Source organism: Jaculus jaculus, chromosome 20, assembly GCF_020740685.1.
Source record: "Jaculus jaculus isolate mJacJac1 chromosome 20, mJacJac1.mat.Y.cur, whole genome shotgun sequence".
NCBI classification, from domain to species: Eukaryota; Metazoa; Chordata; class Mammalia; order Rodentia; family Dipodidae; genus Jaculus; species Jaculus jaculus.
Window position 1 is genome coordinate 5,285,619 of NC_059121.1, and position 20,692 is coordinate 5,306,310.

The 20,692-nt window shown below is 41.7% G+C and overlaps 1 protein-coding gene across 1 annotated transcript in view; it reads right to left on the reverse strand.

Moving 5' to 3' along the window:
• Chsy3 (chondroitin sulfate synthase 3) overlaps positions 1-20,692 on the reverse strand; it is a 288,533-nt gene that overhangs the window by 127,210 nt on the left and 140,631 nt on the right. The window lies entirely within an intron of this gene.

Below are 20,692 nucleotides of genomic sequence, written 5' to 3' on the forward strand. Positions count from 1 at the left end.
TTTCCTTCCTTCCTTCCTTTCTTTCTTTCCCTCCTTCCTTCCTTCCTTCCTTCCTTCCTTCCTTCCTTCCTTCCTTCCTTCCTTCCTTCCTTCCTTCCTTCTTTCTTTCTTTCTTTCTTTCTTTCTAAGAAGTGAATTTTCCATCGGGGTTCCTCCTTTGTGGATGGCATTCGGACTCAAATAAAAGAAGTTTGGGGGCCTGGGGAAAGGGTTCAGTGGAGGACTGGAGGTCGGAGCCTCAGCACCCAGGTAAGCGCCAGATGGGACTACAGGACCACCTGTAACCCCAGCACTCAGGAAGAAGAGGCAGAGGACCCCCCCCAGGGAAAGCTATCTAGCTAGACCAGCCGATTCAGTAAGCCCTGGGTTCAACTGACAGAACCTGCCTTCCAAAGCAAAGTAGAGAGCAATGGGGAAAGCTACGCGATATCGACCTCTGGACTGTATGCGTGTGCATGCGCGTGTGCGCGCGCGCACACACACACACACATGAATTTTTTTTTTAAAGAGAAGCTTCATGAAGCCTTCAGCTCCTTTATACTCTCTTGCCCTTTTGCCTTTTTTCAACTGAGGACACAGCAAAACCCGCTTTCACCAGATACCAGATGTCAGTGCCTAGGACTGGAACCTCCTAACTGCTCCCCGCCCCCCCCCAACTGTGAAAAAGGAATTTCTATCATTCATAAATTATTCTAGCTGTGCTGTACTTTTATTATTATTAGTTATTTCTTAGAGATTATAAGAAATAAAAGTACTAATTTTTTACAAATGTAGGCATGTTTGTCCAATATTTAAAGAAAACTATCAATGAAAGATTCTCAAGTTACACAAATGTATATCTGCAATAACACAATAATAAAAAAAAATCAGATGAACATTTTACAGTACAGTGGGAAATGTATTGCTGAAACTCTCAACTGCTATTAGGTGCAAGCATGTAGATATAATGATAATTGGCACAAATGTATAAATTAAAAGCAGATTAAATGTATGGCAGGGGACATACTAAAAATATTACTCCTCGAATTATTTGCCTGTTATAAGAAAAATTAAAATTTATGCCATTTCAAAAAAAAAAGGGTTAGAATGAGAAATATAGCCTTTATTCATAAGTCAAATTCTATCCTGAATCTTAAGACATTTTTTTAAATGTGAGGAAGAAAAAAAAAATACAACAAAACCCAGCAGCTATTTATTATCTCCAAATATAAAATTATTTTAAAATAGAAGTCTGCTTTTCATTTGGCCAACCAAGCTTATCTGAAAAAATGACTGTGTTTGTTTTCTCAACATGTTTTAAAAATTGGACGGGCTGCAGGGAATTAATATGTGCCTTCAAATATGGTCAGTATTTTATAAACAGTTTGGATAAGCCATACATTGTAATATAAATTTCCACTGAATAAGTTATTCACTGGAAAAAGATGTACATAAATTCTGGCAGATATTCAAATTAATAAGGCAAATACACAAGGTACTGACCTCCAGGTCTAGTGCTTACAAGTCACAATTCTGGTTTCTTTTTTTTTGTTTTGTTTTGTTTTTCGAGGTAGGGTCTCACTCTAGCCGGCACAATTCTGGTTTCTATAAAGATACATTTCCTAGCAGTTCACGCCTTTAATCCCAGCACTTGCGAGGCAGAGGTAGGAGGAACGCTGTGAGTTCAAGGCCACCCTGAGACTCCATAGTGAATTCCAGGTCAGCCTGGGCTAGAGTGAGACCCTACCTCAAAAAACCAAAAAAAAAGATACATTTCCTTATAAATTCTTCTATTTCACTGTTTAAGCATGGTTAAGACTCAGGATTTCATTTTTAAAAGTTACAAGTGAGTTGGAGAAATGGCTTAGCAGTTAAGGCTCTTGCCTGCAAAGCCAAAGGGCCCAGGTTCAATTCCCCAGGACCTATATAAGCCAGATGCACAGTGTAGCGCATGCATCTGGAGTTTGTTTGCAGTGGCTAGAGGGCCTGGCACACTTTTTCTCTCTGTTTCTCTCTCTCTCTTCCCTTGCTTCTTTCTCTCTTCCTCTCAAATAAATAAATAAATAAATATTTTAAAAGTTACAATTAACTGTATTATTTTATTATACAGTAAGATACTTTTTTCTCTTGGATTTCCCTGGATGTCTATTTATTCTCAGATGGGAATGACGTCAACTGTTTTCTTTTTTTTTTAAGGATTTTAATTTTTTATTTCATTTTGAGAGAGAGAGGGAGGGAGGGAGAGGGAGAGAGAGAGAGAGAGAGAGAGAGAGAGAGAGAGAGAGGGAGAGAGAGAGAGTAAAACTGGGCACAAGACCTCGGCCATTACAATAGAACTCCAGACACTTGAGCCACCTAGTGGGCATGTGCAATCTTGCGTTTGCCTCACCTTTGTGCATCTGGCTAAGGTGGGATCTGGAGACTTGAACATGGGCCTTTAGGCTTCCCAGGCAAGTGCCTTAACCGCTAAGCCATCTCTCCAGCCCCATCAACAGTTTTCTTGGTTACTGTATTAAAGATAAGGATGTTGTGGTGTCTTGTGTTGCTTAATAATGCCCTGGACTGTGTTTAAGATGGACACTTATGGGGTCATTGTGGTAAGCCCTCCCCTGACCCCCAAAATAGTCACATCAGATTTCTAGAACTTGTGGATGCTACCTTATTTGGGTAAAGGTTGTTGTTTTCTAGATGTAACTAAATTAAACATTTTTGTGATGAGATCATCTTACATTACCCTGGCTTGGGCCCTGTATTAGTCAGGTCTCTCTTGTGAAATAGACCTGGGAGAAATGGAAAGGAATGGGAAAAGGGTAAAAAAAGTGGAACAAAAGGAAAGGGGAGATTGGGAGGTGGGGAGGGAAAAAGAGCAAGAAGGGTAAGGGGAGAGGGAGAAGGGAAGGGGCTTTATTTTAACAGGGTTGGCTCTCACAGCTGGAGGTGTTGGCAAGTTTGAAATGCAAAGAACCGGCAGTTTCAACGGAAAGTCGATACTGCAGTCCTGGACCTGGAGTTGGTAAGTTAGACACACAAGCACAGTTCTCCAGGAAGCATGAGATTGCGTTCTTAAGGTCTTCGGCTGATTTTGCGGTGTTGTTACCCACATTATAAAAGTTAGTCTGTGTCATAAGGTTAACCGCATCTGCAAAACTCCTTCCCCAAGTCACCTATCGTTTCATCACATGGCCGAGTGTCACAGCCAAGGAGATAGGTCGGGTCTTCCTAGAGATATGCAGAAAGGGCCGAGTGGAGATAACAACGGCCATGTGCTTACCAGGACTCCAGCCATGGGCGCAGCAGGAGAAGACAAAGAACGGATTTCAGATTTCACCCTGGGGCCCTGGAGGGACTGCGGACGGCTGGCCTGACACCTGGACCACAGACCAGGAGAGAACGAGTGTCTCATGTTCAAAAGCAGCCCGTTGGTGATACTACAACACCCCAGACAGCCACAGCAACCGAAAGCTAATATATCACCACCACGTGCTGCATCGCCCATGAGGACTTGCACTTGTTCACTTTGAACTTCCCTATCATAGTGTTACATGAGAACATGATTTTTTTTTAAAGGTATGGAGTTTATTAAATTACCAGAAGTTAAAAGGAAGAAGTACAGAGAGATCCCACTATGAGAGAGGCGATGGGGGGTGTGTGTAAAGGCCCAAAAAATGGTTATTCAATTTCTGCGTCCGTCTTCTCATCTTCCCATACTTAAAAGATAACCAGCTAACGCAACATTTAAAAACAGTGAGCACCTTCCTTCCAGATTTCCTAATAAAAAGTAATTTGATCAATAGACAGACTGCTAAATATAGTCGTAAGACAGAGAAAGCATTCAAGATTTGAGAGGTCGATCTTGAAACATGACCAAGACAAGGAACATCAGCAAGAACTAGTTCACAGGAAGATTTATTAAATTATTAATTTATTAAATTTATTAAAATTAAAAATTTATTAAATTTTTGCTGCATAAAAGGATGGGAGAACCATGAGAAACCAAATGCATTCTCGGGTCTGAGTGATTAGTCAATCGAAGGAACACACGGCAAGAAAGCTAAACCGAAGTGGTGTGTGTGTGTGTGTGTGCATGTATGTGTGCATGTATGCATGTACATGTGCATGCGTGCACATATATGTACTGTGTAGGAGAAATAAGAAGACGGTGGGGAGGAGGGAATTACGAAGAAATAAGCAAAAACTGATAGAGACAACTTAAGAATTAATCCAGGTCTATATAAGTGTTTTCATCAACACTTATATATATGGAAAATAACAGAAAAAAAAAAAAACAATCCAACAACTATAGACCTTCTCTATCTATATGAAAGGACATTGTCATCCAATGAATATTAACATTGGCTATGTTTTGATACCAATTTGAAAGTGAATAAAATGCCCTAAATAGTAATTACCTATTAAACTATGCCAGTGATGACAGATTAATTTTGTAACATTACCAGCAATATTTTCCTCTCAAAAGTAGCACGTCTTTTTTTCTTTTATTTTGAGGTAGGGTCTCACTGTGGCCTAGGCGGACCTGGAATTCATATGTAGTCTTATGGTGGCCTCAAACTCACAGCAACCCTCCTACTTTGGCCTCCCAGGTGCTGGGATTAAAGGCATGCATTACCATGCCCGAGAGAGAAGAGAGAATGACAGAGGGACAGAGAATGGACCCACGAGGAGGGCAAATGAACTCCAGATCCACGCACCCCTTTGTACCTCTGGCTTTACATGAGTACTGGGAAATCAAACCCCAGTTGTTGGGCTCTATGGGCATGTGCCTTAACCACTGAACCATCTCTCCAGCCCTCATCATGTTTTTTGCATTGAGTTAGTTCAAAAGGCATAAAGATGTTTTCATTTCAAAAACAATAATGTTACTAAGAACAATAATTGTTCTTAAAAATAATTGAGAAAGTTATTTAGTAATCACGGTAAGATGGGAGAATCATACAATAACTTTCACAAATAATTTGAGAATCAATTTCATTTGGTATAGTAAGAACTTAAGACTCCTCAAAATTTCAAAGGGTTCCTCTGAAAGGAAATGCTAAGGACAAACACAGATGCAGCACTTTCACGCAGTAGGCACGTGTTTTCTGAGCACTGGCTCCAGTTCTTTAAAACCCTGGATCCAAACTTCACAGATGAGGGTACTGTGTCCAAGCCCCAAAAGTGGTTAAGATTCTTTTCTTTTTTTAATTTTTGGTTATTTTTATTTATTTATTTAAGAGCAACAGACACAAGTGCCACCTCGTGCATCTGGCAGCCGCTGTAGGCCCTGGCGTGCCCATTCTCTCTCTCTCTGAAATAAATAAATTAAATTTAAATTTAAGTAAAAATTTGGGCTGGAGAGATGGCTTAGTTCGATTCTCCCCAGTACCCACATAAAGCCAGATGCACAAGGCGGCACATGCAATGTGGAGTTTGCTTGCAGCAGCTGAAGGCCTACCCATGGAGGCACCCATTTTCTCTGTCTCTCTTTTTCTATCTCTCTCTGCTTGCAAATAAATAAGTGGAAACATTTAAAGTTTGAGGTGTTCGATGCCGCGCACCAACTTCAGTTCTTAGGAGACACAGTCTTCATTACAGATGCTCATCTTCTTCTGGTGTGGAGAGATTTAACTAAGACTTAAGGTCCGAAACAAACGAAGACCATGATCATCTTCTTCTGCCCCTTCCACATCGCTGTTACATTGTCTTCATGACATTCTGCTCCTTGGTGCTGCTCAAGAGTTAACCCAACGACAGCTCTGGCAGGCCCAGAGGCACCACGGAGGTCACCTTGAATGGGCTGAGACATGAAATCTATCCACTTAGTGAAAACACCCAGGCCTCCCTGGCACACTTCCTGGGAACAGTCCTTTGTCACCACGGTCCTTTTGGCTGCCGTGACAGCGGCTTGCTCCGAATCTCCTATTCAATACACCCTTTGGGGTGTGCAGAGAACATTCTTACAGACCCCGGGTGTCTGTGCAGGAGTGCCTCCAATACCCCACGGCTACAAAGCCTCCGAGGTTCAACTGTCTTACAGTGGCATAGGGTTTGCCCGGGACCCATTTGAGTTCTTCTGTACGTCTGAAGTAATTGCCACAGGACTTATAATACACAATGCAATGTAAATACTATGCAAATAGGGTTTATGGTTGAATTGTTTAGAGAAAGACAAGAGGGCTGGAGAGATGGCTCAGCGGTTAAGGCACTTGCCAACAGAGCCAAAGGACTCAGGTTCGATTCCCCAGGACCCACATAAGCCAGATGTGCAAGGGGGCGCATGTGTCTGGAGTTCGTTGGCAGCGGCTGAAGACCCTTGTGCCCCCATTCTCTCTCTCTCTCTTTCTCTCTCTCGCTCCCTCTTTCTCTGTCTCTCAAATGAATAAAACAAAAAGAAAGTTATCTTTAGAGAATGACAGGAAAAACAAGCCTGGGTAGTCAGTGTAGAGACAGCGTTTTTTTTTTTTTTTTTACTTTTGAGAGAGAGAGAGAGAGAGAGAGAGAGAGAGAGAGAGAGAGAGAAAGTGGGTGTACCAGGACCTTCTCCCTTCTGGGAACAAACTCGGCTCGCGTGCGCCCCCTGGTGCACATGCACAGTATTGTGTGCGTGCATCGCAGTGATTCTGGCTTAGGAGGGACCTTGAGATTCGAACATATGCTTTGCCGACAGACTCGGAGGGGAAAGGATGACGGCCTCCTTGCTGCTCCAGGGTCTGTGCCTTCTCATCTCCTCTTAAGCACGCCACCGATTCCAGGAAAATACTCGTCAGATCATCCAAGTGCCAGAAGCAATTTCCACGTTCTCCTGATACTTAATCAGTCCAGACCAACCCAACTTAAGATACCTTCCATTGTTCTCAACTCTTACTCCCAAATTTGTTTACTGAAGAAAATTCTAACTTACCAAAAAATACGTATTCTGTTATTCATGGATATATTCAGACATTCTGGCCACACACCATAAACTGTGGAGATGAAACCAGAGGTCTTTCTTCCTGACACCTTCACAGACTGCTACGTCCTTCACTAGTGATGGCCTCAATTACTGGGCGAGTTCCCACCGAGGCTCCAATCTTGAGTTCACGTCACCCATATGTTATTCGGTAATAAAGAGCAAATGTAGCAAGGCTCACAATCCAGACATGGCCAAAGATGTCATAAAGTGCTCAGCTTAAGGAAAGAAAAATGTAGTTTCTTGCAACACTGAAGTTCTTAAGGTCTACAGGAAGAACGAGTCTGCTAAACATAGAAGAAGGTAGGAAGGAAGGAAAGAAGGAGGGCTGGAGAGATGGCTTAGCGGTTAAGCGCTTGCCTGTGAAGCCTAAGGACGCAGTTCGAGGCTCGGTTCCCCAGGTCCCACGTTAGCCAGATGCACAAGGGGGCGCACGCGTCTGGAGTTCGTTTGCAGAGGCTGGAAGCCCTGGCGCGCCCATTCTCTCTCTCTCCCTCTATCTGTCTTTCTCTCTGTGTCTGTCGCTCTCAACTAAATAAATAAAAAATTTAAAAAAAAAAAAGAAGGGAGGGAGGGAGGGAGAGAGGGAGGGAGGGAGGGAGAGAAGAGGGAAGGAGGGAGGGAGGGAGGAAGGGAAGAAGGAAGGGAGGGAGGGAGGACCCATGTAAGCCAGACGCACAAGGTGGCACATGCGTCTGGAGTTCATATGCAGTAGCTACAGGCCCTTGCATGCCCATTCTCTATTTGCCTCTCTCCTCAAAAATTTAGATCAAGTGTAATTACTGTCATCAAGAAAATGAGGTTACCATATCCAAAAGTAAAGAATTAAGTAGTTTCCAGAGAACTGATGAAAATGATCCCTGACATTCAGATCCCATGACTGAGCTGAAGGAGAGAAGGGGCATGGCTGAAAACCAAGGCAGAGGAATGAGCCAAGGCATTCTCCCAGAAGCAGTTAAAGATACAAAGACATACAGGAAGAAAAGAAAAGCCGAAGAAAGTGGGGACCAATTCCAACTCCTGACAACAGGCTTTCCAGAAAGAAAGGAAGGAAGGAAGGAAGGAAGGGAGGGAGGGAGGGAGGGAGGGAGGGAGGGAGGGAGGGAGGGAGGAAGGAAGGAAGGAAGGAAGGAAGGAAGGAAGGAAGGAAGGAAGGAAGGAAGGGGGAAAGAAAGGCAGGAAGGAAGGAAGGAAGGAAGGAAGAAGGAAAGAAAGAGACAGAGAGAGAGGGAGGGAGGGAGGGAGGGAGGGAGGGAGGGAGGGAGGGAGGAAGGAAGGAAGGAAGGAAGGAAGGAAGGAAGGAAGGAAGGAAGGAAGGAAGGAAGGAAGGAAGGAAGGGAGGAAGGAAAAAATGGATGGATGGATAGAAGGCAGGAAGGCAGGAAGGAAGGAAGGGAGGGAGGGAGAGAGAGAAGAGAACGCAAGAGCAGACGTAAAGTAACAGAATAAAAGTCCCCACACCGAGGAAGGCTGCAGGTTCACATATTTAGAAATCTCACTGAGTGCACAGTAAATAAGGAAGATAAGATAAATCCTGACACCCTGTAGACCTTCCAGATTTCTTAGCTATTTTTTTAATTTTGTTTTGGTCCCCCAGATTAATATAACTGAAACATAGTGTGCCTAAAAAAAATTGAGCTTACCTGATTGTAATAAATACTTTCATCCTAATTTCTATCATTTTTTTTTTGAGACCAGGTTCACTATGTATCACCTGACAATATTAATATTGTATCCAATCTTTCAGGCTCCAAGCAGTCTTCCTCTTGTCTGGCCATATTTATTCTATTTTATTTTGGCTCCTAGAATTATAAAGAGCACCTACTCAGGCCATCAGAGAAGGCGGAGTAAAGGTGCTTGGAACATGGTAGAGCTGGAGGAAGTATGTGCAAATTCACAGCGAAGGCACTTCATAAATTGAGCCTCCTGACTGGCAACTACAGTGTCGTTCAGGGAATTAAGACATGATCTATGGAAGTGAGACTCAGACACATGAGAACCAGCCCTCATTATTAACAGGTCCATGGGCAACAGGCTCCTTGTACAGGTGTCCTGCTTGGGCTTTCCTCCTCAAATTCACTAAATCTATTCTTTAAATGAATTACAGGTCAGCCTGGGCTAGAGTCAAACCCTACCTCAAAACACCAATAAATCAAAACCAAAACCAAACAACAACAGCAACAACAAAAAAACCAAGGCATTCAGTCCAACTTTAAAAGTCCCCATAGTTTTTGTCAGTCCTAATGATGTTCAAACATCCCCATAATCCAAGGTCTTTTTAACTGAGCCATAATAGCATAAAAAATCGCCCCCCCCCCCCCGCAAACCCATAATGGCACAGAATAGACATTCACACTGCAGAAGAATTTCTTTCTTTATTTGCAAGCAGAGAGACAGAGATAGGTGGAGAGAAGAAAGACAGACAGAATGGGCAAGCCAGGGCCTCCAGCCACTCTAAATGAACTCCAGATGGATGCGCCACATTGTGCATATGGCTTTACGTGGGCACTGAGGAATCGAACTCATGTGCTCAGGCTTTACATTCAAGCGTCTTAACTGCTAAACCATCTCTCCATCCCTAATTCACTAATTATTACTTTTCCTTCTTTACCTTTTTTCTTTGTTCTTTTTCTCTTTTTCTTGCTTAATTTGGATCCTTATTACTTCATGTTGCTATAATTTATTTTGGTCCAGACTTTTAACTTTTCCAATCATTCTGTTTCTTAAAAATCTATTCCAGTTTCGATTTTATTTACTTGTTCTATGTAAGTGTCCATGTGCACACGTGTGCACATGCATATGCACATGTGTGAGACAGAAAGAGACAGAGAGGGGCAGACAGAGACACACAGAGAGACTTTTCTCCTTTATGGGACTGGTTATAGAAATGGCTGTATTTACTTGCAGTACGACAAACTCTTTTATTGTCCAATCTAATGTGAAAGTTCCCAATGTAAGAATGCGTCAAGTGTGCAGAAGTATGTAACACGTAGTATGTTGAACTTACAATATTCATCATTATAAAACAGATGCACAGTTAATCATGGGGTTGCTGCCCAACTCATTTGTTTTCTGCCTTTTGCAGTTATTAAAATTTAACATCGCTAACTTAAAAAAAATTATTACTTACTTATTTATTTGACAGAGAAAGGGGAAGAGAAAGAGAGAATGAATGAATGGGCCCACCAGGGCCTCCAGCCACTGCAAACGAACTCCAGACATGTACGCCCCATTGTGCATCTGGCTAACGTGGGTCCTGGGGAATCAAACCTGGGTCCTTTGGCTTTGCAGGCAAATGCCTTAACCATTAAGCCATCCCTCCAGCCCATTATCACTAACTTTTAACATGGTTTCTAGCTCCTTATCTCTTCTAGACATTCTTTCCCAGTGACTGAAATTTTCTAAATAAAGCTGTGCGTTCATTGATTTGGGTCCATTTTTCTCAGTCTTATGTAGCATTGAGAAAATTAAAAGGCTTTCGCCTTTTCCATTCATAAAAAATAGGGGCAGAAAGCAGAAATGAAATCCCAGGTATAAGCAGGATATAATGTTTAAAGAGTATTGAAATATGGGAAGTCTAGGACTATACCACGGGCTCCTGCCAAAAAAAAAAAAAAGACTAAAAGAAATGCAATACTGTTATTGGCACTCCTTGATTAAGCTGACATTTCTCTGCCTTCTCTCTGAATAAAATCCCTGCTATTTTGTCACAGAGAAAAATGCTATAAGGTTAACATCATAAGTGAAGGCAAGCTGCTGTGACCAATACTCTGTCGTAAAACAATTTACATCCACATGTGTATTGGGGATAGCTCTAACATGGCCATTAGGTATAGTTCTATAGCTAATCTAAGAACATACATCTGATTCCAAGTCATGATCCTCGCTTAGTCTGAGAGCTCGACCCCGACCTACTAGATCGACTACAGAATGAAACTCTAAGAGTCCTGCTTGCACCGTGACCTGTTAACCATTCCTCACTGGGAAGGCTCTTGGGTGGTAATTAGATTTCGCTATTGACCTAGATCACTGGGTTAGCACAAGCTTGCTACCTCTCTCTCTGGGGTTGCATCATTCATAGCCAAAGTTAAAAGTAAAATGAGAGCCCATTCGTAGGGGAAAGCTGAAGAAAGACACTCCCCCATGCACAGAAGTAGAGAAGGGCAAAGTATTGGGTTTTCGTCTGTTTGCACCATCCTATCCCTTGCTGCCTATTTCACTTTGTTTGCAAGGTGTACTAACACTTGTAGTGAATCTGAAAGGATTTGTGTTTCCCACCCCTTCTTTGCCCTCCCCTCCCTCCCCATCCATCCTAGTGTCTAGACCACGAGATGCTTGCTGGGTATGTAAGACATCTTGGGTAGATTCAGGTTAGGTGCTATAGATGAGTGAGACCATGTGGCAATTTTTTTTCTGTGATTGGGTAAGTTCACTGAGAATGATCTGTTCCAGGTTCAACCATTTTTCCTCAAATTTCATTGTGTCTTTTTTTTTTTCTTACTGCTGTATAGAATTCCATGGTGTAGATATACCACATCTTAAGTTATCCATTCTTCTAGTGATGGACATCTGGGTTGATTCCAGCTCTCAGCTATTACGAATTGAGCCGCTGCAAACATGGCTGAGCAAATCTCTCTGGCCCGTGGATTGAAGGTTTTAGGGTAGATGCCCAGTAAGGGAATAAGTGGGTATTTTTTCCAGCTCTACCCATGAGCTATTCCGGCTCTTCAAGGTGCTACTCCATATTCCCACCAGCTGGCACCTCTTCTGGTCTTTTTTATTTTTTTTTAATTTATTTACTTGAGAGCGACAGACACAGAGAGAAAGACAGATAGAGGGAGAGAGAGAGAATGGGCGCGCCAGGGCTTCCAGCCTCTGCAAACGAACTCCAGATGCGTGCGCCCCCTTGTGCATCTGGCTAACGTGGGACCTGGGGAACCGAGCCTCGAACCGGGGTCCTTAGGCTTCACAGGCAAGCGCTTAACCGCTAAGCCATCTCTCCAGCCCTCTTCTGGCTATTCTTATTTGTACATCTGGCTTCCCAGCACGTTCACAATTTACCACAGCTTGCAACCATCTCCTTAACCTTCCCTAAAACACTCCTTCCCCTTGGTCATCTCCTCTTCTTTGTCACTGGAATATCTTTCAAATGTTATCTTCACCTTTTACCCTGAGTTTATGCCACTCTGTGTTTATTATTATTATTATTCTGCGAAATTCTCAGTATTTGCTTAAAACTGCAAATAGGTTAAGCTTTTCTTCCTTATACAAAATGTTCCCACCTATCTTCCAAGTATGGATAAAATCCTCCCATTGTTTCTAGCTCGTGCTTTGGGGCCGTATACACCATCTGTTTCCAGTTTCCCACCTAATGAACGACCATTTGGTTATATTGTGAGCGTTGTGCATTTAAAATTAGCAAAATGTGTTATGTGAGCTTTCTTCACACACAAGAAAAATGCTCTTAAACAAACTCTGCCTGAAAAAAAAAATTACGAGTTCAGTAGAACTCAATAAATATTCTGTGAAGGACTTTAGTTTCTTTCAAAAAGTGCTATAGTCATCCCACAATGAAACTTACTGCTTTGTTGTGACTTTCAATTATAACATTTATATTTTAAGTTTAGAATGAAAAAGTAAATATTTTCACCAGGCATTGTGGCACACACCTCTCTAATCCCAGAACATGGGGGGCAACAGGATCGCTGTGAGTTTCAGACCAGCCTGGGACTACAGAGTGAGTTCCAGGTCAGCCTGTGCTACAGTGAAACCCTACCTCAGAAAAATCAAAGCAATAAAAATATAAACAAATATTTTCCCCTTGAAAATCCAAAGATACAGAATTATACAGAATATAGGGCTGGAGGGATGGCGTAGCAGTTAAGGCATTTGCCTGCAAAGCCAAAGGACCCATGTTAGCCAGATGCACAAGGGGATGCATGCGTCTGGAGTTTGTTTGCAGTGGCTGGAGGCCCCAGTACACCCATTTTCTCTCTCCCTCCTTCCCTCTTTCTCTGTCAGATAAATAAATAAATAAAATAAAATATTTAAAAGAGAATTATACAGAATATAAAGTCTACATTACACTAGCCCCATCCATTCCTCTCTACAGAGGTGATCAGTGTCATGAGTTTGATATACATCGTTCTGTAGTTTTTAATGAGGTTTATGTGCAAATGGGTATTTATTTCTAATAAAAACTGGATACATGCCGGGCGTGGTGGCGCATGCCTTTAATCCCAGCACTCGGGAGGCAGAGGTAGGAGGATCACCAAGAGTTCGAGGCCACCCTGAGACTACATAGTGAATTCCAGGTCAGCCTGAGCCAAAGTGAGACCCTACCTCGAAAAACCAAAAAAAAAAAAAAAACAAAAAAACAAAACAAAACTGGATACCGGCTACAGAGATGGCTTAGTGGTTAAGGAGCTTGCCTGTGAAGCCTTAAGGACCCATGTTGGATTTCTCTCTGGATCCCATGTAAGCTAGATGCACAAAGGTGAGGCAAGCACAAGGCTGCACATGCCCACTAGGTGGCGCAAGCATCTGGAGTTTGATTTAAGTGGCTGAGGCCCTGGTGCACCAATTCTCTCTCTCTCTCTCCCTCTCTCTCTCTCTCTAATAAAAAATAAATAATAGGCCAGGTAAAAACCAGTAACTCAATGATAGACAACAATGTATGATTAAAAAAAAAAAGAAAAAAGGCCATCTACATAATCATACTTCCTTGGTGACAATTCTGAAGTTTGGTTTTCCTCAGACCTAACTGAGTCTTGCTTGTCACCCTATACCAATGGATGAGTGTCTATATTCAAGATGAATACACTTCCGGGCTGGAGAGATGGCTGAGCGGTTAAGCGCTTGCCTGTGAAGCCTAAGGACCCCGGTTCGAGGCTCGGTTCCCCAGGTCCCACGTTAGCCAGATGCACAAGGGGGCGCACGCGTCTGGAGTTCGTTTGCAGAGGCTGGAAGCCCTGGCGCGCCCATTCTCTCTCTCTCTCTCTCTATCTGTCTTTCTCTCTGTGTCTGTCGCTCTCAAATAAATAAATAAAAAAAATTAAAAAAAAAAAAAAGATGAATACACTTCCACAGGCCAAGGGTACATTCTTATTCCTTTCACTGGTAAGGCACGAGTTTTTGTTTTTTTCTTATTTTTCTGTTTTTTTTTTTAATGTTACTAATGATGTTTGCATTTAGGAAACAAACAAATCAGATTCATTATATTTGCACACACACACACACACATATATGTGTATATATATACACACACACACACACACATATATATATACACACACACATATATATGTATATATATATATACACACACACATATATATGTATATACACACACACACATATATACACACACACATATATATGTATATATATATACACACACACATATATATGTATATACACACACACACATATATATACACACACACACATATATGTATATATGTACACACACATAAATATGTATATATACATACATACACACACACACACACACACACACACACACATATTATTGTAAAGGTAGCATTATGCTGTCTTGTAGCCAGCAAATTATGTCAATTATAAATGCCCCCTGTAAACTGTATTATTATAAAATTTGTTCTTTTTTTTTTTTTGGTTTTTTGAGGCAGGGTCTCGCTGTAGCTCAGGCTGACCTGGAATCCACTTGTAGACTCAGGGTGGCCTCAAACTCACAGCAATCCTCCTACCTCTGCCTCCCGAGTTCTGGGATTAAGGGCGTGTACCACCACGCCTGGCAAAATTTGCTATTTTTAAACAGAGGAAAAATGGAAACTAACCTGAATTTATTTATTTTTTTTTTTCCACAAAGGTCTTCAACAAGACAAGTGCAAGCACTGGGGAGAACAAACATGAGCACCATCCTGGCACAGGTTTCACGTGTACCCACACACGGTAGCGAGCCATGACTTAGGATAGCGGGCGGCAGCGGAGAAATATGTTGGCTTTTAGTACTCCAATGTTAGGGAGACACGGCTTATAAATCACACTTACCAGTTTTCCCAAAGTATCTTTAATATTGAAAAAAAAAAAAATAACAGTCTCAAGATACAGAGCTACACTTTAAAACTACTTGGAAGATGATTCTATTAAATAGAAGTCCTAACAGCATGATGTCCCACTGAAATAGCAAAAGGAAGACAGCTGCCGTTGGGCTACCTGCACCGAAACGTGAAGCCAGTGCTTTAATCCTTCCCGCCCACAGGTTGCTGAAAAAGGTGATAGTTATTGGTATTCTCAAGGACATGAAGTGATAGCAACGGTCACTGGCTGTGGAACAGAAGCAAACAACGATGTGTCAATTAATGAGCGTATCCAGTAACACTTGACCATGACATTTACGAAGCACATATTAATGTAGAATATCATCCTCCTGCCTTTATAGAGTAAACAAGTACCCTGCTACCTTGCACACGCTTGACAGCCGTGTGTGTGTGTGTGTGTGTGTGTGTGTGTGTGTGTGTGTGTGTGTTCAGAGTGGAATGTAACATCTTTAAAGGTTTTTCCCAAAAGTCTAGTAGCGGTTCTTAATTTTGAGGAGGTTACATGGTAGTGTTTACTTTTAGTAATTAGAAAGGAACATCTGAGAATTATTTCTTGGTTTTTTTTTGGTTTGTTTGTTTGTTTTTTGTTTTTCAAGGTAGGGTCTCACTCTAGCTCAGGCTGACCTAGAATTCACTCTGTAGTCCCAGGGTGGACTTGAACTCATGGCGATCCTCCTACCTCTGCCTCCCAAGTGCTGGGATTAAAGGTATGTGCCACCATGCCCGGCTGGTCTTTTTATAAAAAAAGTTTTATAATCTTTATTTATTTACTACTTGAGAAGAGAAAGGGGTGGGTGGAGAGAACAAGGGGCCATGTATGTGTAGCCAGGGAACAAACCTGGGTTCTTAGGCTCCACAGGCAAGTGTCTTAGCCACTAAGCCATCTCTCTAGCCCGATTTCTATTCTTTTTCAAAAAGATATATTTTATTTATTTATTTATTTGAGAAGGAAAGAGGCAGAGAGAGAGAGAGAATGGGCGTGCCAGGGCCTCCAGCCACTGCAAATGAACTCCAGATGCGTGCGCCCCCTTGTGCATCTGGCTTACGTGGGTCCTGGGGAATCGAACTGGGATCCTTTGGCTTTGCAGGCATGCGCCTTAACCGCTAAGCCATCTCTCCAGCCCTGACTTCTGTTCTTTTCAACAGCATGTACCAGCTCCCTGAAGGCAAAAAGGAAAGGGACATAGCCCTAACAAATTATTTCCTTCATAGCAGAAACTTGGTTCTCTGTGAGCATTGCTCACAGCTGACGGGAAGCAAAGCCTCACTGCCAATGAAGGGACATGTAAAAATATCTTCCTGGTATGATAATTCCTCAGTGTGATAACTTTATTCATGAAAACCAAAATCCCCAGCTCTGATGAAACACAACATGGAAACTTTACATTTTACTTCAAAGTCTCCATCGAGCTCTAGGGTGAGAATTTGGAGACATTAATGTATCTGTTGGTTTAAGGTCAAGACAATGCATACCCATTGTTCTTCTGCTCCTTACCTGGAACTTGGGCGAAGAGGGGTGAATATTTGAAATTGGTTGTTGCTAATCTTGAAATATTCAAAATACTATGATTAACCATTAAAAGATCAGCATTCTTGGGCTGGAGAGATGGTTCAGCAGTTAAGGTGCTTGCCTGTGAAGCCTAAGGACCCATGTTCTACTCTCCAGATCCCACATACGCCGGATGCACAAAGCTGAGGCAAGCGCAAGGTCGCACGTGCCCACTAGGTGGCGCAAGCATCTGGAGTTTGATTGCAGTGGCTGAGGCCCTTGTATGACAATTCCCTCTCTCTTTCTCTCTCTATAAATAATAAAAAAATTAAAAATCAGTATTCTGTGCAATAAATATCAGAACATGTGCTCCTCCTACATGAAACTTTGTATACTTTGACCATCTTCCCATGCCCTCACCTGTAGCCTCTGCTTAGCACCATTCCACACTCTGTGTTCCTAATATACATTTTCTTAACCTGAATTGCATAATCAAGGAGGATGCAAAGAACTTGTAGAAACTAAACACAAGAGCAAAGAAGCAGAAATTAGAGAAGCAAGAAAAACATGAGGAAAGGTGTGAGTGTGTGTGTGTGTGTGTGTGTGTGTGTACAATGCACCAGTATAATCCACAGAGATCTGTAAATGATCTGGTCCCTCAATGGGACAGCACATTCAGTGACCCCAAGAGACAAGGCTCTTGTCCATGCATCCTGCCACTATGTCAAGCTGCCCTCCAGAGACTGAAAGAGAGCTATATTTTCTATAATAGTCATTCCCAAAGAGTGAATTTTTTTTCCTCAAAAAATGTACGTTGAAAAGTCAGCTTCAAACTATACAATTCTGAAAATATAAGAACTTGCCAAGTATATAGAGAAACTCATGGGTATGTAGGGATTATGTAGTTCAGGGAATAACTATAGACATTTCATTTGATAAAAAAATAGATCTGAAAAAGAAAACTTTTTGGGGTACAAGGGAGAGAAGTATAGGGGGGGTCTTGAATGGATATAGCAATACGTAAAGTAATAAAAGAATTCAATAAGAGTAGATGCTGCGTGAACTAATGGGAATAAGGACCAAGGACTTATGACTCAACAGAGACAAACAGACCTGCAAGGAGCCCATCTCCAATATACAGACAACATCATACACACACTTTGTGAGAGAGAGTTTGTGTGTGTGTGTGTGTGTGTGTGTAATGTCCTTTCATTCAATTATTGTTTTTACTTTTTTTCTTATTTTTTTATTTTCCTTTGCTACTTCAATTATACAGTCACATATCTACAAAGGAGTTTTGTTTGTTTGTTTGTTTGCACTTACAATGAAAGAAAAACAATGGGTGTTCTTAAGAACTGTAAGATTCCAAATCCTGACTAGATAATCTGCTCAGTGTTAACAAGGGTGAAGTGCTCTGTTAAAACTGAGCCAATAAAAATACCCAAAGCCCACGTTCCAACTTATACTTAGCACGCAATGATAAGGTTCTGTCAGATTGGGTTTGTCAGCGAGAAAACTAGAAGGGGAAAAAAAAAAAAAAAGCAAAAGTAAAGACCGGATATCCATTTCTTGCTCTCTACATTTGAAATGGAATTCGATGTGATTATGTTGGCTTTAATGACAGATCGGTCCGCAGCTATAGAGGTATTTGAGAAGTACGTTTTCTTTGAACCTCATTCATCTCTGCTAGCGAATACACACAACGGCATTGCTTTCGTTGTCTTCCTGGTGTGTGTGTGTAATGTGGTGTGTGTGGGTGGTGTGTGCACATGCATGTGCCCTCTCAGCACCCTATATGCTACCTACAGTGGGAACCAGGGGCGGGGTGGGGGGCTCCCCTGCAGTGGCCAGATCAGAATGTCTGGTGTACCACTCCATCGTTCTGACCATTCTTGCTGGAGCCAAAGTCTCTTACTGATACTGGAGTTTGGTTGTGTGTGTGTGTGTGTGTGTGTGTGTGTGTGTGTGTGTGTGTGTGTGTGTGTTGTGTGTAAGAGAGAGAGCTTGGAAAATTCCTTGTTCTCTGCTCCCCATTGCAGGCCTGGGATCACAGGCATGCATGTGCACGGCCATACGCAGTTGTTTATGTGGGACTTGGAAGTTTGAACTCAGGTGGTTTCAGGCCCCCTCATGCTCCTGCAAAGGTGCACTCACTGCTGAGCCATCTCTCCAGCCCCCCAACAGAATTTCTGTGCTACATAGAGGTGCGATCTGGTTCAGAAAAAGAAAAAAAAAAAGAAGAAAAGAAAGAAAGAAAAAAACTGGGATGGATTTTTTGGTGAGGCTCTAGGTGATAAATGAATTTCTTTTTGAATATTTTATTTATTTATTTATTTATTTATTTATTTATTTATTTATTTATTTGACAGAGAGAAAGGAGGTGGGGAGACAATAGGTTTTCCAGGGCCTCCAGCCGCTGCAAACGAACTCCAGTCGCATGCGTCTCCTTGTGCATCTGGCTTACATGGGTCATGGGGAATCAAACCTGGGTCCTTTGGCTTTGTAGGTAAGTGCCTTAACCACTATGCAATCCCTCCAGCCCAGGAATGAATTTCTTATCTAAAATATTTCTCAAGATGTATCTTTCCATTATAGGAAATTTCATTTCAATTACAGAAGATCAAGGAGCACTTGTAAGGTCCTAGTGGTTAAAACCCTCAGTCTTGTTTATCTTGGCATTACAGAGTGCCCGTATGGTGATTTATACACAGCCGCTGCAAACTGAGTACTTTTTTGATGAGCAACTAATGATTCCTAGAAGCAGGTAAGATCTCCAATAGAAAAGAATCAGATAAAATCATTTCAATGCATCTTTAATGAACATAGTTTAAACTGGTCAAACACAAAAGTGACATTTCCTTTTTTGCTTTTATAATCCCAAGATTAGATCTTTAAACTTGTCAAATATGCTTTTATTTATTATTTTAGTTGTAGGGTTTTTTGTTTGTTTGTTTGTTTGATTGATTTTTTTTTGAGGCAGTTTCTCACTCTAGCCTACCGCAGACCGGGAATTCCTTTTGTAGCCCAGGCTGACCTTCAAACACATGGAAATCCTCCTACCTCAGCCTCCTGAGTGCTGGGATTGAAGACAAGAGCCACCATGCCTGCATTTAAATATACTTTAAAACGTGGTTACATTTTTTCTGTCATTTATACAAGAATAAGTATACCTACTGAAACAGGAGAGGAGAGTAACATTTTTTTCAATTTTTTATTAATTTAAACAACACACATTGTTATTGAAGGGCTAGAGAGATGGCTTAGAGGTTAAGGCACTTACCTGTGAAACCTAAGGACCCAGGTTCAATTTCCCAACACCCACGTAAGCCAGATGCACAAAGCGACGCATGCGTCTGGAGTTCACTTGCAGTGGCTGGAGGCCCCGCCACACCCATTCTCTCCATATATCAGCCTCTTTCTTTCTCTCCAATAAATAAATAAAGTATATTTTAAAAATATTGTTAGTTTATAATTTATTCATTCACTTAATATTCAGTTTTTAAAGCCAATCTCTTCCAAACCAACAGCAACTGAATAAAATAAAGTTGTTTGTAATTAATTAACTTGATGTCATTTAAATAGGTCTCAAAAATCTGATTATCTATGCATGTATCTAAAAGAACCATTCACTTTAAGTTGGTGTACAAAGTGATGAGCTTCACTGTGGCATTTTCATAAATATGTGGCATTATATTTTGCTTTAATTCACTCCTGACTCACTGCCCTCTCCCTGGATCCTTCCCCTCTCTGGCTGGTTCCCGTCCTTCCGGATTTACCACAGCCCCTCTTTTGGCTTTCCTGATACATGGATTCCATCACCCTCTCATTTTACCTCTTCCTGAATATCTCTTCTCCCCTCCCATAATTCCTTTACTAGTTTGATGACTTGTACACATGTGTATTATATGTAAACACACGTGATTTCAAATCCACATATGAGGCCAAAAAGAATGTGAGCTTTGAGTGTGGCTTAATGTGCTTAACATAGTAATGAACATAATGATTTTCAGCTCCATTCATTTCCCTGCAGATGCTAAGCTTTTGTTTTTGTTTATGTAGGCACACGCTTTAATAGCAAACCCAAAATGCGGAATTCTGATCTCATACAGAGATGACAACCGTAATTAGTGTTAGCTTAGGTGTTCACTGACTTGAGAGGTCACTCTGACCCCAAGTTTAGTGTCCCCGTCTTTCCGG